Here is an 11,659-nt window from a genome sequence, read left to right as displayed (position 1 = left end):
ATGCGAAATCCTCTCCTTTTTGGATGCCTACTCTGGCTATCACTAGATCGCGATGAAAGAGTCTGACCAGCTCACGACTTTGTTGATCACTCCATATAGTTCATACTATTACGTAACCATGCCTTTCGGTCTGAAGAACACTAGTGCCACCTATCAGTGGTGCATGTAGCAATGCTTCACCGATCAAATCGACTCACTCGATCAGCCTAACCAGGTTGAGCGGCCAAAACCAACAATTGCCGTCTATGTTGATGACATAGTGGTCAAAACGGCTCAAGCCTACGACCTGATCGCAAACTTAGCCATAATGTTCTTGAACCTCTGAAGGTTTAACATCAAATTGAATCCTGAAAAATGTGTTTTTGGGGTTCCAAAGGGGAAGTTACTTGGATACATTGTGTCCAAACGTGGCATCGAGGCCAATCCTGAAGAAATCACAGCCATCTCCAACATGAGTCCTGTATGTAACGTCAACGGCGTACAGAGGCTCACTGGCTATTTGGCCACCCTGAGCCGGTTCATCTCCCGGCTTGACGAATGAGGGATGCCTCTCTACAAGCTTCTCAAAAAGATAGATGCTTTTGTCTAGATTGAGGAAGCACGTAGGCTTTGGAGAGCCTCAAAGCATCACTGATGTTGGCCCCAATCCTCGTCACTCCTGAATAGGGAGAACACCTCCTCTTCTACTTCACGGTAAGGAACCATGTGGTGAGCGCCGCCCTAGTCATCGAAAGGGAGGAGCTAGGACACCACTTTAAGGTCCAATGACCTATATACTTCATTGGGGAGGTACTCACCGACCCCAAGGTCCGGTACCCCTAGGTGCAAAAACTCCTATACGCCGTGCTGATGGTGACCCGGAAGCTCCTGCACTACTTCACCGACCACAAAGTCTTGGTCGTCACATCATACCTACTCGGAGATATCATCTGCTACCACAATGCCATGGGATGAATCTCTAAGTGGGCACTTAGGCTAAGGGGCCACGACATCAGGTATATCCCCCGTGCCGCTATTAAGTCTTAGGCTCTTATGGATTTTGTCGCCGAATGGATAGAGGTCCAGCACCCGACCCCAGATGTCACCCACTAGTACTGGACGATGTACTTCAATGGGTCTGTAATGGTGCCCAGCTCGAGGGCTATAGTGGTTCTAATCTCCCTGGATGGGAGTAGGCTCCGCTATGTAATCTGACTCCACTTTTCAGCCTCAAACAACACCGCAGAATATGAGGCCCTCATCAACAGACTATGCATTGCCATCGAGCTCGGTGCTATGTGGCTCTATGTCCATGGTGACTCAGAGCTGGTCGTTGACCATGTCATGAAGGAGTCCTCTTGCAAAAGCCCCCTCATGGTAGCATACTGCCAAGAGGTGTGCAAGCTCAAGGACAAATTCTAAGGGATCAAGCTACACCATGTCCCCCAAAAGGTCAATGATGCCACCGATTTTCTCACAAAATTGGCTATTAGGCGGGTTCCGTCTCTGGACAAGGTCTTCATCAACGACCTTCATGAACCGTCTGCCCATATCCTAGAAGGTCTGATCTAGACACACCCTGATGCCGACCCAGCGCTTGGGGCTCCGACCCCAATACCTCCGTGACGACGTCACCCGCCGACGTCGCCGTAGTGGCACTCGATCAAGTTGATTGGTGAGCACCACTACTTACCTACCTCCTTGAGGAGGTTCTCTCACTCAAAAGGACTAAAGCATGACAAATCACTCGATATGCTAAGACATTCATCATGATCGGTAATGACCTCTACAAATGAAGCCTGTTGAGAGTACTCATGAAGTGCCTCCCTACAGACCAAGGTAAGCAGCTCCTCCTCGAGGTCCATGCCAGAATTTATGGACATCACGTGGCCCTGAGGTCACTAGTTGGAAAAACCTTTTGTCAAGATTTTTACTTGCCCATCATGCTATGAGATGTAGAGGAGCTCCAAACCATCCCCATCACTTGGTTGTTCACGGTCTAGGGCCTCGACATGGTAGGACCTCTCAAAAAGGGCTCGGGCGGCTTCACTCACCTACTTGTAGTGATCGACAAATTCACCAAGTGAATAGAGGCGAAGCCCATCACCAACATCCGCTCGGAAGAGGCAGTCAAGTTCTTCCTCGACATCATCTACTAGTTCAGCATTCCTAACTGTATCATCACTGGCCATGGAACTAACTTCACTAGGAAAAAGTTCCTAGACTTCAGTGATGGATACGGCATCAGGATGGACTAGGCCTCAGTCAGACATCCAAGTACTAACAGTCAGGTCGAGCATGCCAATGGCATGGTCCGCTAAGGACTTAAGCCACGCATCTTTGACTGACTCAACAAGTACGCCGGGCGATGGGTTGAAGAGGTCCCAGTGATCCTCTGGAGCCTGAGAATGACCCCAAACTAATCTGCAGGGTTCACACCCTTCTTCCTAGCCAATGGAGCTGAAGTAGTGTTGCCCTCCGACCTCGACCACGGTGCCCCAAGTGTAAAGGCCTTCGACCATGACCGAGCCATGGAGGCTCAGCAAGACATAGTCGACCTACTCGAGGAGGCCCGCAAGATGACCATCATCCGCTTTGCTCGCTACTAGCAGACTCTCCGCAGGTACCATGAGAGGAAAATTAGAGGGAGAATCCTCGAGGTCGGAGACCTCGTGCTTCAAAGGACTCAATCGACCAAGAAGAAACACAAACTCTCTCCACCATGGGAAGGACTCTATACGGTGACCGAAGTGATTTGGCCGGGTGCCTACCTACTAAAGGATGACAATGGCGACATTCTCACCAACACTTGGAACATCAAACAGCTATGTCGTTTCTTCCCCTAAAAATTTGGTCTTACCGCTTTCTTTCACTTAACATTTGCTCCTACAAGCACCCTAGTCCAAACACTCTTGGCCTAGGTCGCTCGGGGGCTCCATGGGGGTGTGATACCACCTCTCTTTTTTACTAGCATATGGTAAATACCTTTTTACCCAAATGAAAGGGTAGTTTGTTCCTTTAATTATCTTACGTAACTTTGCTTTTAACATTCCGACCGATGTCACCCCACCACGACCTACGGTTACGAGCAGCTGAGCTTTGTGGGCCACGCCCGGGTTCTTAAGGTTGCAGTGTATGGTTCAAATGGGCAAGTGCGAAAAAGAAAGAATAAAAAACAAAGTTATGCTAGGGTAAAAATAAAGAACGGATGGGACAAGCTTCTCCTCATGAAGTGATTCCATCACAAAATGAAGTCAATGTATTCATGGATACAAAAATGTCTACACGGGGACTCCCCCATGAACTTATCACTTATACATATCAACTGTTTCTACTTTGTATACTATTGTGGCAGCCCGGTGACATCGGTTGATGGCGTGACCAGTGAAGGTAGGGGTTGCTCGCTCTCCGGTTAGACAACATTCGGCTCAGTTAGAGGCAGGACAATGTTCGCTTCTGAACTAGGCTCCACTCCATCCGTAGGCTGGATGACGTCTTCTTGAGGCGCACCTTCAGCCGCGCCTGCACGGTGAGCCTCCATGACCCATTGCGTAGAGACTTGCTCGGCCACCAACTGTGCGTGTGGCAGCAAGCTTTCCCCGAGCGCATGGATGGCCTCTAGGCTCTAATCATTGGTGTACCCACTGTAGATGGTGGCGAAGTCTAGGTCTGAGTGGTGCGTCGCCACCGAAGTCAGCACCCCCGATGTCCCATAGAACATCCCATCAGAGATAAGCGCCCAAACTTTGTCCGAGACCTCCACCAGTCGGATGGCGGGCGTGCTGGTGCTCGACGCTGACCTGAACACCTCCAAGACAATGACCTAGATGACATTATGGAGCTAATGAAGCTCCCCCACAAGAGCATGTCGCTCCTTAAGGGACTTGGCCAGTGCCTCCGTGCTCTGACCGATCATCGCCTTGGCCATCTCCAGGTCCTTCTCTAGAGAACCAACCTTTCTGCCTAGTTCTGGAAGAAGGATGACAAGCTCAGAAGCAAGTTAAAGGAAAAACTAAGACATCAACCAAAAGCAAAAAAGGTACATACCGAGGTAGGTGTTATCGAGGATGGAGAGTCTTCCTCCTACTAAGTCACCTGCTCACGCAGCCAAGCATTCACCTCCTCTATCCCAAGCACCTAGCCTCAGAGCATGAGCATTTCCTGGTCGACCTCTGACCGGGCCTTCCGCTCCAACTCTAGGGCCTCTAGGGAACTCTAGAGCGCCGCCTCAGTCTCCACTAGGGACTTCTAGAGTGCCGCCTTAGTCTTCGCCTGGTGGACCTTCACCGCGTCAAGTCCCTGTTCAGTGGCGGTCGCTCGCTCCACCACGAGCAGTTCCACCGCCTGTGCCTTCGTCGCCTCAGTTGCCTGGTCTTGAGACTCACGGTGAGTGGACTCTAGCTGGCGCTCGAGCTCGGTGACCCACCGCAACATCACGCCCTCCCAAGCGTTCTCCTCCTAGAGGAAACGAGACTTGTGGCTCGACATCTCCTCCAAGACCTGCAAAGCAAGAAGTAGGCGTACTGAGACAACTGATCAAAGACCAAGGAGTCAAGGACGAATGTAGAAGACTTAACTCTGCGATGCGGGGCAGGTCAACCATAACCACCTAGTGGATGGAATTGACCCACTCCACAGCCTCCTCAAGCTTCACCCTAGTTTGGGCGAGATCGGACTCCATGGTGAGTCCTCTCCCCCCAAGAACGTCCTAGAGCTGCACCTCCTGCTCATCCTAAAGGATGAACCGCACCTTCCTCGGGTCGCCAGGGTAGGGCCACCCTAGGTTGGTGGTCGCCCCTAACCCGCTAGAAGGCCCCACCAACGACCAGACCACCGCCAGCTCCTACGATGGCGGGATGCCCAGTGGCTCCACCCTAGTGCCCACCTCACTAGGGTAGGGGATCTCCACCTCCTCAACCTTGCGGCCCACTAGCAGTTGTTCCACCTCTAGTATGGCCACATCTCCTCCCGACCTCGATAGCTCCTACTAGGAGGGTGAGCCATGTGTCCTTCCACTGGGTGAGGCAGGGAGCCCGGTCTCCCTCCCCTCTTCTACCACAGCTGATGTAGGAAGGATCGCGAGGGTCACCTCCAACCCAGCCTCCACCATCACCACCAGGATCACCGCCAATGTCGTTGCCGCTGCTACCACCGTACTTGTGATCGATTGGGAGGGCGTAGCCCCTAGAGGGGAAGGTCGCACCACCACCACCCTGCTCTCCCCACCGCTCATCGCAACGCACTATAAGGTGGGCCTCCACTCCTCCCACATAGGGGGCAGGGCGATGCTCAACCCTATCAGTATCTGGCCACTGTCAAAAAAGTATAGGTCAGCCGCACTCCAAAAACTCAACTACGAGATCAAAAACAAACAAAGAAAAGCATACCGAGATGTAAGCGGCAGGGCTCTAAAGCCCTGACCTGCTGGCAATGGGCCTATTGGACGAGGGCCACACACAGGTCGTGAGCCACACCCCCTCACCTTGATCGGAGGGGGAGTCGACCCAACTGGCTCCTGATCGGCCTGTGAGTCACCGTGACCGTCGGCTCGAGGCACGCCGACCAGAGCAGCTGGCGGGGAGTCCCCCGGTTGCGGGTAGCATGCCGCTGGTGGCCCTAAAGATGCGCAGGTGCGAACCCGCTCGTCCGACCACCTGGCCTACTGAAAGGTCCTAATATGGCTAGAGGGGGTGAATAGCCTATTTAAAAATCTACAAACCAACTAGAGCAATTTGATTAGTATAACAAATAGCAAAATGCAAACTTGCTCTAGCTCTACAAGGGTTGTAAGCTACCTATCCAACAATTCTAGTTTCTACGATCACTAATCACACAATTTTCTATGTCACTACTCACTAAGAGCTCTCACACTTGCTACACTAAAGAGCTCCACTAGATGAACTTAAACTACAAAGCAAGCTCTCAATTCTAGCTACACTAAAGAGCTTGCTACAACTAGTTTGCAAGAATATAAATGAGTGAGTAGGGTGATTATACCACCGTGTAGAGGAGTGAACTAATCACAAGATAAATACTAAATCAATCACTAGGAGAATACCAAAGGGCAAGAGATAACCAATTTTTCTCCCGAGGTTCACGTGCTTGGTGGCACGCTAGTCCCCGTTGTGTCGACCAACACTTGGTGGTTCGGCAGCTAAGAGGTGTTGCACGAACCTCGTCCATACAATTGGACACCGCAAGAACCTACCCATAAGTGAGGTAACTTAATGACACAAGCAATTCACTAGAGCTACCTTTCAGCGCTCCGCCGGGGAAGGCACAAGACCCCTCATAATCACCATGATCGGAGCCAGAGTCAATCACCAACCTCCACTCAGCAATCCTCACTACTTCAAGCCATCTAGGTGGCAGCAACCACCAAGAGAAACAAGTGAATCCCACAGCAAAACACGAATACCAAGTGCCTCTAGATGCAATCACTCAAGCAATGCACTTGGATTCTCTCCCAATCTCACAATGATGATGAATCAATGATGGAGATGAGTGGGAGGGCTTTTGCTAAGCTCATAAGGTTGCTAGGTTAATGCAAATGGCCAAGTGAGTGAGCTTGAACCGACCATGGGGCCTAAATAGAAGCCCCCATGAAATAGAGCCGTTGGCTCCTCAGTCCACTGAAAAATGGGTCGACCGGACGCGCCGGTTAGATCGACCGGACGCTGGACCCCAGCGTCCGGTTGCGCGATGCACGCCACCTGGCCCCTGCTTTAAACGTTGATCACCCGATCTCAATGGTCATCAATACATTCAAGTTGTGACCGGACGCGCTATTTTGAAGTGACTGGAGATAGGACCTCAGCGTCTGGTCGTTTCCAGTAAGCATCCAGAGACAATTTTTCACGATTGGACGTGTCTGGTCACCCTTGATCGGACTTACCCAGCATTCGGTCAGTCACCCTCTTCACTGTAAACACAATGTGTATCACCTTTGTGCATGTGTGTTAGCATGTTTTCACAAACATTGTCAAGGGTGTTAGCACTCCACTAGATCCAAAATGCATATGCAATGAGTTAGAGCATCTAGTGGCACTTTGATAACCATATTTTGATACGAGTTTCACCCCTCTTAATAGTACGGCTATCGATCATAAATGTGATCACACTCACTAAGTGTCTCGGTCACCAAAACAAAAAAACGGCTCCTACTACTTATACCTTTACCTTGAGCCTTTTGTTTTTCTCTTTCTTCTTTTTAAGTCCAAGCACTTGATCATCACCATGGCATCACCATCATCATGTCATGATCTTCATTTGTTTCACCACTTGGAATGTGCTTCCTATCTCATAATCACATTGATAAACTAGGTTAGCACTAAGGGTTTCATCAATTCACCAAAACCAAACTAGAGCTTTCAATCTCTCCCTTTTTGGTAATTGATGACAATCCTTACATAAAGATATGAATTGAAATTTTATTGAATCCACGTTGCTTGCCCAAGCATATTTACCATGTGTAAAAGGATATGGACAAGTTTCATGAATCCCATATGGTAGCAATTGCTCCCCCTATATATGTGCTAAGAGTTTGGATTGAAGCTTGCACATATGCTTAGATAGGAAATATGGGAGACAATGTCTACCGAATGATGCTAAGGTATAAGAGATGGACCTTTAAAGCATGATACCAATCGGAGTGCACCAATATACCATCCTTAGCACCATTAGTAACTAGACATACACAAAAACTAGAATACCCCATGAGATCAACATTACAAGCAAGGGTCTAATTTCCATACGATGAATATAAGTCTAGTTACTTTAGCCTATGCATGCTAGTTTTTCATTTCACCATTCAAGCATATAACTAGCATACACCACACAAGCATGGATATTGAAATTTAAAACTTATGTCATGCAAGCAAATATATGAAATGCATATTCAAATGCAACATACAAGTTTATGAGCATGCTCCCCCTACTTGTGTGCATTTTTTATTGATCCCCTTACAATGTCATTTCATTTGTTTTCATTTGTTTGCTCCTCCTATCTTACTATCTTTGTGATTTTCTCTCCCGCTTTGTCAACAATTAGCACAAAAGGTGAAGTATAGATAGGTTGGGGTGAAACCATATGAAATGAGGATCATTTTCCCAATTTGGTTCAATCTAGATCACTTGCAAAAGATATTTAACTTGGTTTGATCCAAGGACAAGATTATTCACACCTCCAAATAAGGGTTATCTTATACCATGTTGAGTTAAACACTTATAGCTTATTTTCTAGATCAAACACTAGGTTTACAAGCCTACAAATATGTCATATGCTACCACTAGATCATTTCAAACATACAAGCAATAGTGGCACCATACAAGCATCAAATTTATTTGATTTTCATGAATGAGCCTAGGACATGATAGGAATGACTAGATGCACTAAACAAGTCCTTAGCAATGGATGGATGACATGTCAATCAACTTTACCTTGCTTCGCTCGAAGGAGAGACATGTCATTTAATGGGGGGTGCATCAACATATATTGGAGAAGTCAAGTATGTTCAATTCATTCCTTAGCTTGCAAAACCTCTTCTCATCAAGTGGCTTGGTGAAGATATCAGCAAGTTGATCTTCGGTGCCCACACTCTCAATGCAAATGACCCCTTTTTGTTGGTGATCTCTTATGAAATTATGGCGGACATCTATGTGCTTTGTTCTTGCATGTTGAACCGGATTGTTGGTTAACTTGATTGCACTCTCATTGTCACATAGCAATGGCACTTGCTTGAATTTGATTCCAAAGTCATTCAAAGTAGCCTTCATCCAAAGTAATTGAGCACAACAACTACCAGCCGAAATGTACTCCGTTTTGGCGATTGAAAGTGCTACACAATTTTGCTTCTTTGATGACCAAGACACAAGTGATCTTCCTAATAGTAGATATGTGCCCGATGTGCTCTTTCTCTCAACTTTGCATTCCGCATAATCGGAGTCCGAATATCCAATCAACTGAAATCTTGCTCCTTTGGGATACCACAATCCAATATTTTGTGTATGCTTCAAGTACCTCAATATTCTCTTTGTTGCCTTCAAATGACTTTCTCTTGATGAGGCTTGAAATCTAGCACACACACATACACTAAACATCACATCCGGCCTTGATGTGGTCACATAGAGTAGGCTTCCAATCATAGACCGATACATGTTTTGATCCACCATGTTGCCACTAGCATCACTATCCAAGCTTCCACTTGTCCCCATTGGTGTACTAATAGCTTTAGCATCATCCATTCCAAACTTCTTGAGCATGTCCTTGATATACTTGCCTTGACTCACAAATGCATCATTCTTCATTTGCTTGATTTGAAGACCAAGGAAGTAACTAAGCTGTCCAATCATGGACATCTCAAACTCACTTGCCATCATCTTACCAAACTCTTCACAAAAATCTTGATTTGTTGATCCAAATATGATATCATCAACATAGATTTGCATTATAAACAAGTCATTTCCAAGCTTCTTGGTGAAGAGAGTGGTGTCAACCTTTCCCATTTTGAATTCCTTAGAGAGTAGGAAATCCCTCAATCTCTCATACCATGCTCTTGGTGCTTGTTTCAATCCATACAAAGCCTTTCTCAACTTGTAAACATGGTTGAGTTTCTTTTCATCTTCAAAACTGGAAGGTTGCTCAACATACACAAGTTCATTGATGTACCCATTAAGAAATGCACTCTTCACATCCATTTGGTACAACTTGATATTGTGGGCACAAGCATACGCTAACAAGATCCTAATTGCTTCCAATCTTGCAACCGAGGCATATGTTTCTCCAAAGTCAAGACCTTCAACTTGAGTGTAACCTTGAGCCACTAATCTTGCTTTGTTCCTTATTACTATCCCATCTTGATCTTGCTTGTTCCGAAAGACCCACTTGGTTCCAATCACATTATGATCCTTAGGCCTCTTAACTAACTCCCATACTTGGTTTCTTGTGAAGTTGTTTAGCTCTTCATGCATAGCATGGACCCAATCAACATCCTTCAAAGCTTCATCTATCTTTTTAGGTTCAATGGATGACACAAATGATAAATGCTCACAAAATGAAGCTAATCTTGATCTAGTTTGCACACCTCTTGAAATATCACCAATTATAGTGTCCAATGGATGATTTCTTGCAACATTGGTTGGTTGAAGCACTTGTACTTGATTGTTTGCATTTGATTGATCACTTGGTTGAGATGATGAACTAGTCACCTGTTGTTGATCTTACACTTTGTCATCACTAGTACTTGATTGAACTTGATCATGAGAGCCACTAGCTTGCACATTTGAGTTAGAGAGCACTTGATTCTTGTCATCTTCAACATCAATCACCTCTCTAGACCTTATATCACCAATGTCCATGTTCTTCATTGCATTGACCAATTGAGTGTCTCTTACATCATCTAGATTCTCATCTTCCTCTTGGGAACCATTTATTTCATCAAATTCCACATCATGAACCTCCTCAAGAGTACCACTAGCCAAATTCCAAACTCTATATGCCTTGCTAGTAGTGGAGTAACCAAGCAAGAAACCTTCATCACATTTCTTTTCAAACTTGCTCAACCTAGTGTCTTTCTTCAATATGTAGCATTTACAACAAAAAACCCAAAAGTATACTATGTTGGGCTTTCTTCGATTCAATAGCTCATAAGATGTCTTCTCCATCATGGGGTGACAATAGAGTCGGTTGCTATAATAGCAAGCCGTGTTGATTGCTTCGGCCCAAAAAGAATGACTCACATTGTACTCACTCAACATTGATCTTGTCATGTCAATAAGTGTTCTATTCTTTCTCTCAACAAGACCATTTGATTGTGGAGTGTACTTGGCTGAGAATTGATGTCTAATTCCAAATTCATCACACAACTTATCAATTCTAGTGTTCTTGAATTCACTACCATTGTCACTTTTAACTTTCTTGATAGTTGTTTCAAACTCATTATGAATGCCCTTGACAAATGATTTGAATGTTGCAAACACATCACTCTTGTCAACAAGAAAGAACACTCATGTGTATCTAGTGAAATCATCCACAATCACAAATCCGTATTTGTTTTTACCAATGCTAGTGTATGTGGTTGGTCCAAACAAGTCCATGTACACCAACTCAAATGCCTTAGATGTGCTCATCATGCTTTTCTTAGGATGTGTGTTACCAACTTGCTTTTTGGCTTGACATGCACTACATAACTTATCCTTCTCAAATGTGATATCTTTCAAGCCTCTAACTAAGTCATGCTTGATCAACTTGTTCAATTGTTTCATTCTAACATGATCAAGCCTTTTATGCCATAACCAGCCCATGCTAGACTTAGTGATCAAACATGTTGATAATTGAGCTTCTCTAGCATTGAAATCAACCAAGTATAGATTCTCATATCTAAATCCTTTGAATATCAAGTTAGATCCATCTACACTTATGATCTCTACATCATCCACACCAAATATGCACTTGAAACTAAGATCACACAATTGAGCTACCGATAATAGGTTGAAGTTCAAGCTTTCTACTAGTAGCACATTGGAAATGCTCAAGTCATTGGATATTGCAATCTTACCAAGCCCTTTGACCTTGCCTTTGCCATTGTCACCAAATGTGATACTATCAATCCCATTGCTCTTGTTTTCATTGATTGAATTGAACATTCTTGGATCACCGGTCATGTGTTGTGTGCAACCACTA

The sequence above is a fragment of the Miscanthus floridulus genome, chromosome 1 (assembly GCF_019320115.1).
Source record: "Miscanthus floridulus cultivar M001 chromosome 1, ASM1932011v1, whole genome shotgun sequence".
In the NCBI taxonomy this organism is placed as follows: domain Eukaryota; kingdom Viridiplantae; phylum Streptophyta; class Magnoliopsida; order Poales; family Poaceae; genus Miscanthus; species Miscanthus floridulus.
Note: the sequence above shows the minus strand (reverse complement) of the source record.